Below are 13086 nucleotides of genomic sequence, written 5' to 3' on the forward strand. Positions count from 1 at the left end.
TCCTAATCCTTCCCTCCCCCTTCCTAACCCTAATCTCCCATCCCCAACGCACTTCCCTCCTCCTTAATAAAAATCTCCCTTTCTGAACCCTAATTCCCTTCCTTTGCCCCTTTGAATTCTAATCCCCTTCCCAACACAGTGTCTCACACTCTCAATTCACTTTCCCCCAAAACAGCAGTGGAGCTCAACCTTCTCAGTCTTAAAGAGCTAGTGTCATCGACACCGCACTGTCGCCATCTCGTCGTCGGGTCTTCTGTGTCCGCCAGTGTCGTCTATCTCCTTCGTGGCATTGCATTGTCTGTGCGCCTCCACTGTTGTCGCCTTCACTGCTTGAATCTGCTTGCTGCTAGCCCCCAGTCGCTGCCATGCCTCCTCTGTATGGGTTCCATCTTGGCTCCATCGTGCCCTCTCTGTGTCTGGTGTTCTTCTTCTATTCTTGCTTTGGTGGTGTTGTATTAAGTTTTATTTTATTTTATTTTATTTTGATTATTGTATATGAATTTGTTTGTTTTCTCTGAGTTTTATTGTTATTAATTTTTTTGAATGATAATTTAACCTAAAAATTGGGACAATTCATGATTTGGGGCAATTCTGTTGATGTTGAGGTTGTTGTTGCTGTGAATGGTGGTGTTGAGGGAGGGAGAGGGGAGTGTGCGTTGGGGAAGGGGGAGTGGTGGAGATTATTATTGCTGTTGATATTAAGGCTATTGTTACTGCAAGTGGTGGGGTTGAGGGAGGGAGGGGTAGTGTGTGTTGGAGAGGGAGAGTGGTGGAGGTTATTGTTGCTGTTGATGTTAAAGTTGTTGTTGTGAATGGTGGTGTTGAGGGAGAAAGGGGAAGTGTACGTTAGGGAATGGGCTGTGATACGGCGGGGACTACGATGGGGAAGAAGTGTGCGTTGGGGACGGGACTGCGACAGGGAGGGAGAGGGAAGGGGAGGGAGTATGCGTTGGGGAGGGAACTTTGGGGATGGTTTGCCAAATCACCAAAATATGGTGGCCACATTAGCATTGTGCTTGCCGGAAATTTGCTCCGGCGAGCTTGGAGGCACGCTTGTCAAATTTTAAAATCTTTTAAGGATCATTTTGTTAATAATAATAGTGAGGTACCAAAATGTCAGCGTTTGAATCTTTCGAGTACTGATTTGGTCATTACCTCTTACAAATAAATATAGAGTTTAGTTATTATATGTTGTCATTAAAAATATCCGTTTAGATTACGATTAAAAAAATGTTTTTAATATATTTATTTTATATTTACTAACAAAATATATTTCAAATTTTTTATTACATGTTAGCTAAATCTAAATATATAATACTTTGATAGGATGCTGCCACATGTTTCTCAGCAGGCGAAAGTTTAGATTAGCTACGGTATTTTTTTGAGGCCAGTTTTCATAATTGTGGAGTTGAAAGTGAATGTTCATGCCTGCTTTTCTAATTTTTGAGAAGCATCTAGAATATTTTATTATCGAAGAAGTTCTTCTCTGAGTACTAATTAATTTGCTATCCAATTTTGGTGCTCGAGTGGTCTGGTCCATCATGTGTTTTCACAAAGGAACACGTGATTGATTGCTTTTTTTTCCTTCAATGTGGGTTATTTAGATAACCAAAAATGAGGCCATATTTGAGAATTAAGGACAGTTTTAATAATATTACAGTGGAGCAGACTCACTACTTTTAGATGTCTATTAATTGCTTATGACATTGGATACCAGACTTAAGGTGTTGGTGTTTTTGTTACACATACTTTCATCATTTAGCATCTTTGTTTTATGATGTTGAGTTCACATCTGAATTATATTGTTGATACTTGGAAAATACAATATTGACATGCTCAATCACTGAAATGTGCTGGCTTCACAATTAACACTCAAGTGACGCAACAAGTCGACATAGCCCTTTGTTGCAAACCCATCCTGAAATGTCCATTTCCAATTTTCCATTATTGATCTATGCATAACACATATATATTGAGACAGAACAACCAAGAATAAGAACATGGAGAAAAGGCAATGCCATTCTGATGAACATATGTTATCTTGACACCTTAAAGATTTGTTTTTCTCTAGAAGGTTCAAAAGATTATGATTTTAATTGTCCAAGTTTTAAAATGGACATCTGGTTTATTTCCTTGTGAAAAATCGTTTGCACAATAAGAAAAATGTTAAATATTGTCGAATTTAGTATTACACGTTAATGGCGGTTTTATCGTCAAATTTATCGGTAGCGTAGGCATCAAATTCGTCGGGTGAAAGTATTACCGGCGGATTTTGGTTTCCAATGGTAAATTCGCCCATAATAATTTGAGAAAAAAAATAAAAAAAAAATAGATGTGAAAGGTAGGGGTGGATTTACTGGCGGATTTATTTAGTGGACGTTACTTTTTAACGAACTTAAATGCGTTACTGTCGAATTTATCCGTTGGTAAATTCGATGGTAAGGATGCGCTAAATTCAAAATACACGGCCCTCCTCCTCACTTTCGAATACCCCTTCTCTCTCCACCACTCTCCTCTCTCTTTCTCTTTTCTCTCTCTACCATTGACAACCTCATTCGGTTACCCTCCGCTAGCGCCAACCACCTCCATTCTCCTCCTGTATGGACTCGACTTGATTTTATTTTGTCGCCTGAAACAGAGCTGCTTTGTTTGTCTCTGTCACCATTAGAGTCGTTGTCGTTGTTGTTCCCTCTATTGTCGGAGCTACGTCTCTCCCCCCTCCCCCTCCTTTAGGTAGGTTGCTCTCGTCCCTCTTCCTATTCAATCCACGTTTTTATTTCAATTTAAATGAAAATATCCTAACCTCTTTTTGAACCTTAACCCTACTTCTTCCACTCCTCAAACATGGAGTCTCCGATTTCACTTTCAATACTTACAAACTGGTACTTTTGATTTCGTTTTCAACTCTAAATTTTAATAAGTTAATTAATTTTTATTTGGATTGGTCTTATTAGTGGGGTTGGAGGTGCCGTGCAAAATTGGTTGTGCGTGGCTGTTCATTGGACCCTCTCATTGGTCTCTCTGAAGAGGTTACTCAAGATGTAATTGGCATTCCAGAGTGCAAAGATGCATAATTCAGTTATTTTCTTCACATGATTCAATTTTATTAACGCGTGTTTGTGTTCTTTCTTTATTATTATAAATAATAAATTTTATTTTAGTGTTCTTATTCTTTGACATGAAATTATTCTAAGTAAGTTTTCTGTGTGTTGTGATTTTTTGTGCAGCTCATTATCCTAATCTTAATGCTACTTGATGCATGAGCATCATTTGATAGTTTTCTTGTTAATTATATCAATGATGATAATGATTCTTCACTATTTCTTCACTACTTCTCTTATATGTTTTGTAGGAGATTAGTGAAGATTTGCTTTATAAAAGAAAAAAACTAGAGAAGAAAAAACAGAGGAGGAGGACACAAGCAGAGACGTGGCACGTAGGGGAGCAACGTCCCATGTTGGGCCAACCTCCAGAGACCACAACTTTCTCCTCAATGAAGACGCCGCACGTGTGGGAGCTCACATCCCAACTTCTTCCTCAATGACCCTGAATTTATTACAATCACATAATAAATGGATATGATGAATGCCTGTCCTATTGGATGTGATACCACTCATTGGTTCAACTGCTAATCAGACACATCCTTTCGGATGTTGCCTTTTTGCCATGCCCCTAGGATATAGTGTCTGATAAACCCATATTTTATGATATATATTGTGCTCAATTTAAGTGATTTATTCAACCCTTCACCCACTTATTTATGTAAATTGCATGGTTTTACTTTCCCTTCCTTATTATGTGATATATGTGAAAAACATGTTTCCTATGCTTTAAAATAATTATTTTAATTACCTTTTATTACCATTCGATGCCATGATTTGTGTGTTGAGTAGTTTCAGATCTTCTAAGGCAAGGAATGACTTAAAGGATGGAAAGGAAACATACAAAAATGGAAGGAAAGCACAAAATGGAGTTTTTGAAGAAACTGGCAGCGACGCGAACGCATGGACGACGCGGTCGCATGCCTAGCGCAAAAAGGGCAGCGACGCGAACGCGTGACTGACGCGGACGCGAACCTTAAGCAGAACGCAGATGACGCATACGCGTGACCGAAGCGGACGCGTGACAGACGCCACGCACCAGAAACTGCAGAAAACGCTCCCAGCGATTTCTGAAACCCTTTTTGGCCCAGATCCAAGTCCAGAAGGCACAAATTAGAGGTTATAAAGTGGGGGAATGCATCCATTAATAAGGAGGGCCTTGAATTATTTACTTTTCATAGTTTAGATGTAGTTTTTAGAGAGAGAGGTTCTCTCCTCTCTCTTAGGTTTTAGGATTAGGATTCCTCTTAAGGATTTAGAATTTCAACTCTTCATCAGGTTCAGTATTTCTTTTACTTTATATTTCTCTTTTACTTTCAGATACTTTAATGCTATCCTTTAATTACTTATGTTGCCAGATTGGCTTATGAATTCTTTATGTTTAGATTGATTTTCTCTTATTTAATGCAATTGAGGTATTTCAGATCTAAGATTCTTATTTAGCTTTTTACATTATTGGCTTTAATTGATTAACTGGAAGCTCTTGAGTTATCAACTATCCGTGATTGGTTGTTATGTCGGCTAATTGACTGGTATTCCACTAACTCTAGTCTTTCCTTAGGAGTTGGCTAGGACTTGGGAATCTAACTAATTAGTTCACTTGACTTTCCCTTGCTTTCATAAGGGTTAACTAAGTGGGATTAACTTCCATTCTCATAGGAGAAACTAAGATAGGACTTCCAAATTTTCATACCTTGCCAAGAGTTTATTTTATAGTTATTTATTTATTTTTCTTGTTATTTAATTTACCTGTCCCTTACTTTCAAAACCCCCAATTTACAACACTCATAACCAATAATAAGAACATAGCTCCCTGCAATTCCTTGAGAAAACGACCCGAGGTTAAAATACTCGGTTATCAATTTTAAAGGAGTTTGTTACTTGTGACAACCAAAACGTTTGTACGAAAGGATTTTCTGTTGGTTTAGAAGCTATACTTACAACGCGATGATATTTTTATATTTCTTTACCGATAGAAAATATCATCGTCAAAATGGCGCCGTTGCCGGGGAACTGCAAATGTGTGCCTTATTATTGGTTATTGTAAATATTTTTTTTTACTTGTTTATTTATTTTTGTTTTCTCCTTTTATTTCCATTAGCTACTATGAATTCTCACCGCTCTCGCTTTGAGTTTGGTTCTAATATTGTTGAAGGGAATGAAAGTTATAGCAGGAACATGCATCAAGGTCAGAGCAATCAAAGATGGATGGAGCCAAGAGGATCTGATCAACCCTTTAGGCAACAACACCCTCCAAGATATCATGGACGAGGACCAATACAATGCATACCAAGCTAACAGACATGGTGGACCCCCTTGTAATTACCGACAAGTCCCACCCTGTGCTTATAGACCATCCTCTCAACGTAGCTTTGAACCACCACACTCACAAGTTCCTTTTCACCATTCACCACTGTATGACCCTTATCCACCACAATCCCAATCCAATTACTCCCAAGAACCACCACATTATTATTTTAAACCCTCTCCCCCAACCAATGAACCCTCATACCCACCCCAACCTCCAATGAATGACAAACTTCGTGTTCTTCTTCAAGGGCAAGCAAGGATACAAAAGGGTGTACTGGAACTCACTACATCCTTAACTGAGGTAGTAAATATAATAGCCTCTCGACATCTGAGAACTCAAAGTACTCCCATCGCTACATGTGGAGAATCAAAGGATGAGCGTAGCATGAAGGAAATACTAGAAACTTCGGTGGACAATGAGGAGCATGGCTTTGTATTGGAACAAGTAGAGGAAGCCATGATAGCTGTAGAGGAAGAAGTGGTTGACGGTTTAGAAGATGCTGAACCTCCATGGGAATCAGGAACTGTAAAGGATTCCGCTGAGAAGTCCGAAATTAATGACAAAGAGGACAGTGCACAACCTCTAATGCATATACCTTGTGAAAAATTGGACGGAACAGACCAAGAAGTTGATTCCATGGGCAGTGATGATCATGAATCAAGCTCTCCTAGTCATGAACTCACATCCACAACTGAATTCCTTGAGCCTGAAGAACCTTATCCAAGTGAATACGAAGATGACGTCGAGGTAGATTTCTCTCAACCTCCAACGCATGACTTAAGTGATGAGGAAGACATAGAAGAGTTTGATCAGGGCGCAGTTGCAGTTGAAGAGTTTTGCAAAGAAGTGGAGGAATTCACAGAAGAATACAAGGGAGTAGAGCTTACAAAACCACTGAAAACACCTATCCCAAGGCCATTACCACCTAATACAAGCTTCAAGTGGGTACAATCCTTAACCTTTATCTTTACTTTTCCACTTGCATATGGTTTGCTTGAAACAGATGGCCAGCTTAGAGCTCTCTGCGGCTTTAAGAGTAAGAAGGAAATGGCTCGCACTCAGAGCTGGTGTACAAGATTCAATAAGGTTCCGCGCTTCGATTCGAAGTGCAAGGATTGGTATCAAGTTATATTGAATGGGTCTTGGAAGACGTTTGGTCATCTTAGTGAGAACACAATTTCTAAACCGCCTGGATGGAAAAATATAGATCAAGACAAAGGCGGATTTAAAAACGAAGTTTGGGATCCTGGAATCTATTCTGACATCCGTCACCCCGGGAACCTGAGAACCTGTTTGAAGCTGCTCAACAGCTTTACATGCCTAGTTTGGGACCCTGGAGGCTGTTGGCATTCCAAACATTGGTGGAGATTTCTGGATGAATTTAAGCATAAGCCACCATAACAGGAAGCTCATCCAATGTCCAATTTAAGGACTTTAACTAAAAGTGCTAGGTGGGAGACAACCCACCCTCGTATGGTCGTTTCTTTTTCAATTTTTATTTCGTATTGTTTGTTTTTATGTTATATTATTTTTATTGAACCTAGATGTTATTTGTAGCATTTGCATTAGCATTGCATACTGCATAATTGCATATTTGCATATAAAATTTTTTTTTGCACGACGCGTCCGCATCACCAGTGCATTAGGAAGAAAAGGAAAGTGAATAGAAAGTCACGCGAAAGCGTGGTTGGAGGCGTGCCTTTGGCACAAATTGTCCCATGCGACCGCATCGCTAAAGCGTTCGCGTCAGTTGCGAAAACTACCTCCCGCGCGTTCGCATCAATCACGAGGACGCGTGATCTGGAAATTGGAGTAAAAATCCAACGCCCAGAAATCCGGGCTGGAATCGTGTGGCTGGTGTACGTTTAGCACAAAACGGCCCACGCGTTCGCGTCCCTGACGCGAACGCGTCGCTTGCAAAACACCCATCCCACGCGAAAGCGTGAGCGACGCGTTCGCGTCGCGTGGATATTATGGCACCCCAATACATACAGAGAGTTGCGCTGAAACGACGCTGGAATTGTGCGTTTAGCACAATTTCCAGCGACGCGGTCGCGTGCCTCACGCGACCGCGTCATTCATCCTTTTACCCATTCCATGCGATCGCATCACTCACGCGATCGCGTCAACCCCATTCCACCCTAGCCACACGATCGCATGCTCCACGCGTTCGCGTTGATTCAAAATCCCTAACCCAACCACGCGAAACCCTATTCCCCCCTCGCATCACCATTCTCCTTCCCCAACCCCCTCTGCTCTCTCTTCCTCCTTCCTCTGCACCCATCACCACCGCCAACCACCCCTGACCGCTGCCCCAGCGCCAACCACCCAGATCCACCGCGATGCCCACCCTCCTTCTTCTTTCTCCCCTCCTTCTCTTTCCTTCTCTTCTCCCCCTCCGCCGCCGCGACGCCCTACGTCATCGCCGCGTTGCCGCCACTACCACCCCACTCCCACCATCTCTCTTAGTTCCATACTTGTGCCTCTAACCACCAGGTTCCGCCGAACGCCACTTTTCTTTCATTCGTAGTTAGTTGCATTTTTTTCGGTTTATGTTCAAAATTAGGCTAGTTAGAGATGCATGTTTGTAGTGGATTCTAGGTGGTTAGGTAGCCAGGATGTGGTTAGTGGATTTAGGCCTGATAATTGCGCTGTTCTTGCTCCTTGTTTTATCAATTTCACAATTCTGATTTTGCTGTGATGATCGTATTGTTCATATGCTGTTCTTCACTGTTTCTTGCTGCTTTTACACTGCCCTTTCATGTTCATATTACTTGTGTCTATTTGCAGCTTTATTTTAATTTATATGAACTATTCTGCTTGCTGTTTATTACCCGGGAACATCTAATTTTAGCCGGAATGCTGCCCAACTTTCTGCAAATTGTTTTGATTTTCATTCATGTTTTGGTTTTGACAATTTGAATTCTGCATTACTTAGCTTTTACCAAATCAATTCATGAATGCACGGGCCAGCATTCTTATTCCTTTCGATTTCCTGGTTGATAAATTGCACTATTGATAATTCGATTTTAATTTTTGCTATTTTTATATCTTTATGAATCATCATCAATAACCTCATATTTTTGAATATGAGTTGCCTAGTCTTTAAATTTATGAATTTCTTGTTACTTAGGAAACATTTATCAATGCCACTTCCTTTAACTTTCTTTCTCCGAACTTACTGCTTTCCACTTTTTCACTTTTTAACCACTTTTAACTTTCTAACTTCTCCCTTTGCCTTTTTACTAACTCCTTCAACTTTTTAACTCATGGCATGATTATTGTTTTTCCTAATTAACAGGTATTCTACTTATAATATATTTTGGATTGTGATTTCTCGTCTCAGCTTTTTAACTCCGAAACAATCCAAAATGCACAATTATTCAACTCATTTCATAATTCTACTGCTCTTTTGTCACTATGTGCTTATCTTGTTAATTGCCTACTTGTTTTCCTATTTTTATTCTTCAATTATATCCTAGATTTCTATTTTTCAGGATGTCTGACCCTCAGTGCAAGGGAAAAGGCAAAGCCACCACTGGTAAAAGGAAAAGAGGTGAATCTTCTATGTCTATCTTGGACATTATGCATGATGACTCCTGGCGGGAAAAGCACTTTACCTCGCAGGAGAAGGCTGACCAGCTCCTCCCTGCCAATGATCCCACTAAATTTGCAAACAGATACTGTGAGCTAAAGTATCTAGTGTTTTCCACCTCCAGAAACCTGTACCTGGAGAGGACTCTGAAAATTCCAGAAGAACTACAGCAGTACACCTCCGATCAGATCAAACAGAGAGGCTGGTTCTTCTTGGAGAGAAACTTGACAGAGATCAATGCTTCTTGGGTAAGAGAGTTTTACTGCAACTATTTCAAGACTTCTCTGGATGCAGTGCACCTCAGAGGGAAGCAGATACTGGTCACTGAAGAGGCCATTGAGGATATTCTGCAGCTTCAGCCTAAGTCAGATCAGCCTAACGGTTACCAAAAGGCTGAAGAGGACATGCACTTTCTGAGATTTGACTGGGATGCTGTCAAGCAGAGGATAGCCCTTGATCCTACTGTCCCCTGGGTCATGGGAAAGAACACAACAATGCCTAAGGGAATCAAGCTGATGTATCTGAATGATGAGGCTCGACTCTAGCACCAGATCCTGAGCAACTTTGTTATGCCGAGCACTCATGAGACGGAGTTGCCTGCTGCTATGATCACCCTCCTCTGGTGTGTGATGGAGGGTAAGGACCTGTATCTTCCACGATTCATCCGGTATTACATGGCCAGGGTCCATGTCAAAGGCACTCTCCCTTTCCCATATCTGATTACCCAGCTCGGCTGTCGAGCTGACGTGCCTTGGGAGCTGGCTGATGCGAAGCCGACTGCTACAGACTGCAAGAAGATCATTCCTCACAGCAGGAAGTTTCTGGCTTTAGGCTACAGACCTCCATTCCTTACTGCTTCTGATGAGACAGCCACGCCTTCAGCTGCCCTTTCTTCTTCCACTACTGCACCAGCCACACCCACTGCACCTCCACTTGCCTCAGAGCCCATTTACCACCTCGTGCACCGCTTATTTCAGTAGCTGGACCAGATGGAGCGCCCAATCGGCGACGATATGAAAGATCTGAGTGTCGCAACAAGCGACGCTATGAGCACCTTAAGTTGATGATCCGATCTGGTGGCGACTTCCCCTCCGAGCCTGACACACCATCAGAGACATCTGAGGAGGAGGCAGAGGAGCATGAGGAGGAGACCCATCCACAGAGAGAAGCTGAGCAGGCAGGCTCAAAGCAGGCTGCGCCACAGCAGGAGGAGCTACACCAGATACGGGCCGCAGATCCAGAGATTCCTATCCAGTCAGAGCCTCCACTGCAGCAGACAGATCCTCCTACCCTCATCCAGTCTGCAGACCCTCAGTCCACCACAGAGACTCTAGTAGCCCATCCTTTCGGTGATGACACCCCTTCACACCCAGCTTGAGTGAGCATCGAGGACGATGCTTTATTTTAAGTGTGGAGAGGTAGCCATCCCTGACATATCTTTTTGGTGAATCACTACAGACTCTTTTTATATTATTTTGTTTATTTTTCTGTATTTTTATCTTTTTGTTTATTTTTCAGTACTTGTACACTATTCTTTTGCTGTATTTTTACTCTATTTCTGCATTTTGCACTTTAGTTTATACCTTAGCCAGTTAGTTTAGTTGCAATTCTAACTTATTAGTTATAGAAAATGTGGATTAATTAGTATAGTTTACCCTTTTAGCATATGATAGTTTGGTTTAAATTGAAAATAAAAGGAAGTAAACTAGAAACTCTAGTAAATCAAAATAATCCACACACCTTGTATATATAGCATTACATGTTAGTTAGTTAACAACATTTCATCAAGGAACAACACTAAAACTTTAAAGGCACCCTAAAATTTACATTGAGAATAATAGGAACTCTTAATTTTTACTTGCATGACATGTACAACTGATATATGTTTTTTGAGCTGGAGAACACACAGCCTGTGAGTCTTGAGCTTAATTGTATGGTTACATTCAAACCATAATTTTATTCCTGTGTGTTTTGCCCTTCTTTTTCATTCTGATGTTCTTTACTTTGTTTTAATCTATATGTCCAATTATAGAATATAGATACATACCAAGAAAGTGATTGAGGCCATCATTGGAATTTTTTCTCACTTATCCCAAATTAGCCTACCTTTTACATCACCCTTGTTAGCCCCCTTGAGCTTTTTAAATCCCCTCCTGTTCTATAAACCACATTACTAGCCTTAAGCAGAAAGACAAAATAAAAATCCCAAGTTGAATCTTTGGTTAGCTTAAGATAGAAATTGTGTATTGCTTAAGTGTGGGGAATTTTTATGGGAACATGGGATGATAGAAACAAAGTAGGAATAAAAAAAAAAGAATAATATGTTTCAAAATAAAAATTTGGGATGCATGCTCATGTGAAATTAAAGCAATTGAATTGCTATGTGCATTGAAAAAAAATTTATTTATATTTAAATAAAGGAGATACAAATATTTCCCAATTGCAAAATAAAAAGAATCAATGCACATGGGACAAAGTTAAATTTAATGCATGAGTTTGCACTACAAAATGGAAAAATTTGGGCAAATAGGTTAAGAAACTTTGATTTATAAAATATGTATGTTAGGTGAGATCTTAGACCAATCAAGGATTCACTTATTAGCTCACTTAGCCTTATACATATATCCTTACCTTTACCTTGGCCCCATTACAACCTTGAAAAGACCTCATGATTTTTGTATGTCTGTATTCTATAATTGTTGATTGGTTAGATGAAGAACAAAGTTATAGAAAGTAAGGATAAAAAGAAGAATAGAGTGATTAACCCAATAAACACTGAGTGACTAGAGAGTAAACACAAAATCCAGTGAGGGTTCAATAGCTCATCACCATATATTTCTGCTTAAATTGTTAATTGTCTTGCAAGTTTGTAAAATATTTTTACCCATCTCAATTGTAAAATTGCTTTAACATTATCTAGTGTTTGGCTATGTGACGGGTCCCCCAAGGGTGTATTGGTAAAGATTTTCTTCAATAAGATCGCGTTGCAAGTATAGCTCTACCAACAACAATCCTCGGGTGTCAAATTTAGAAGAGGGATTTGGTTGTCACAAGTTCAACCCCAATAGAAATAACCGAAGAATTCAAACCTCGGGTCGTCTCACAAGGAATGGGCAAACATGTGCTTCAACATTGGTTAGAAATCCGGGGTTGTGAGTTATGAGCATGAAAATAAATGGAAATCTTAACAAGCAAGTAATCTTAAATTGTAACAAATTAATTCAATTAACTAAGCGAAACATGAGCAATTCCAATAAACAAGTAACATTCCAATTAATTCTATTATAAACCAAACAAGTAACTATAACTAAGGCAAATAGTTGAGAAATTTGGTTTTCAAATATGAATAATAAAAGCAACTCTTGGCTAGGCATGGGAATTGAGGTCACCATCCTTGTCTAACAACCATATCTTGACAATTATGAGGAACCAAGCTCATTAAGTCTACTTCCAAAAGTCTTAAGTACGTAATATCTACTCCTAGACTTGAAGTACGTCAAATGGCTTTGATCACATCAACCCATAAGTCCCAACCTACCTACTAATTAGATTAGTAGTGGGTTGGCGTCAATGAGTATCAAATTGACCACTAAGGGCTCCCAAATCATCAAATCCATTAGACCCAATGACTCAAGTTTATCCAATTCCCTTGACCTAGGCTAAGAGTGAAGGAAACTACTCCATAATCAAAGTAAACAATTCATCAAATACATGGTAAGCATTAACAAAAGACATGTTCAAAATAGCAATCAAATTGAAATCTACAAGTACCCACTAACAATTATCAACATACAATCATCCAAACAACAAAACTAAACATAGAAATCATCAATGTAACATCAACAAGTCAAGATTCACAACATTCATGAAATGGGTATAAAATGACAATTAACACGGATTCATAAAACTATCACTAGATATAAGCAAAATTGTAACAAGGAATTCAAATTGAACAATTAAAACTAGTAATTAACAAAATCCAATTCACAATCCAACAAGAGAAGATCGAATTGAAACTAGATCTAGAGAGGAACAAGGGTTTCTCTCTCTAGGATAACCAAAGAAAACCAAAAACTAGC

Source organism: Arachis ipaensis, chromosome B02, assembly GCF_000816755.2.
Source record: "Arachis ipaensis cultivar K30076 chromosome B02, Araip1.1, whole genome shotgun sequence".
Classification (NCBI taxonomy): domain Eukaryota; kingdom Viridiplantae; phylum Streptophyta; class Magnoliopsida; order Fabales; family Fabaceae; genus Arachis; species Arachis ipaensis.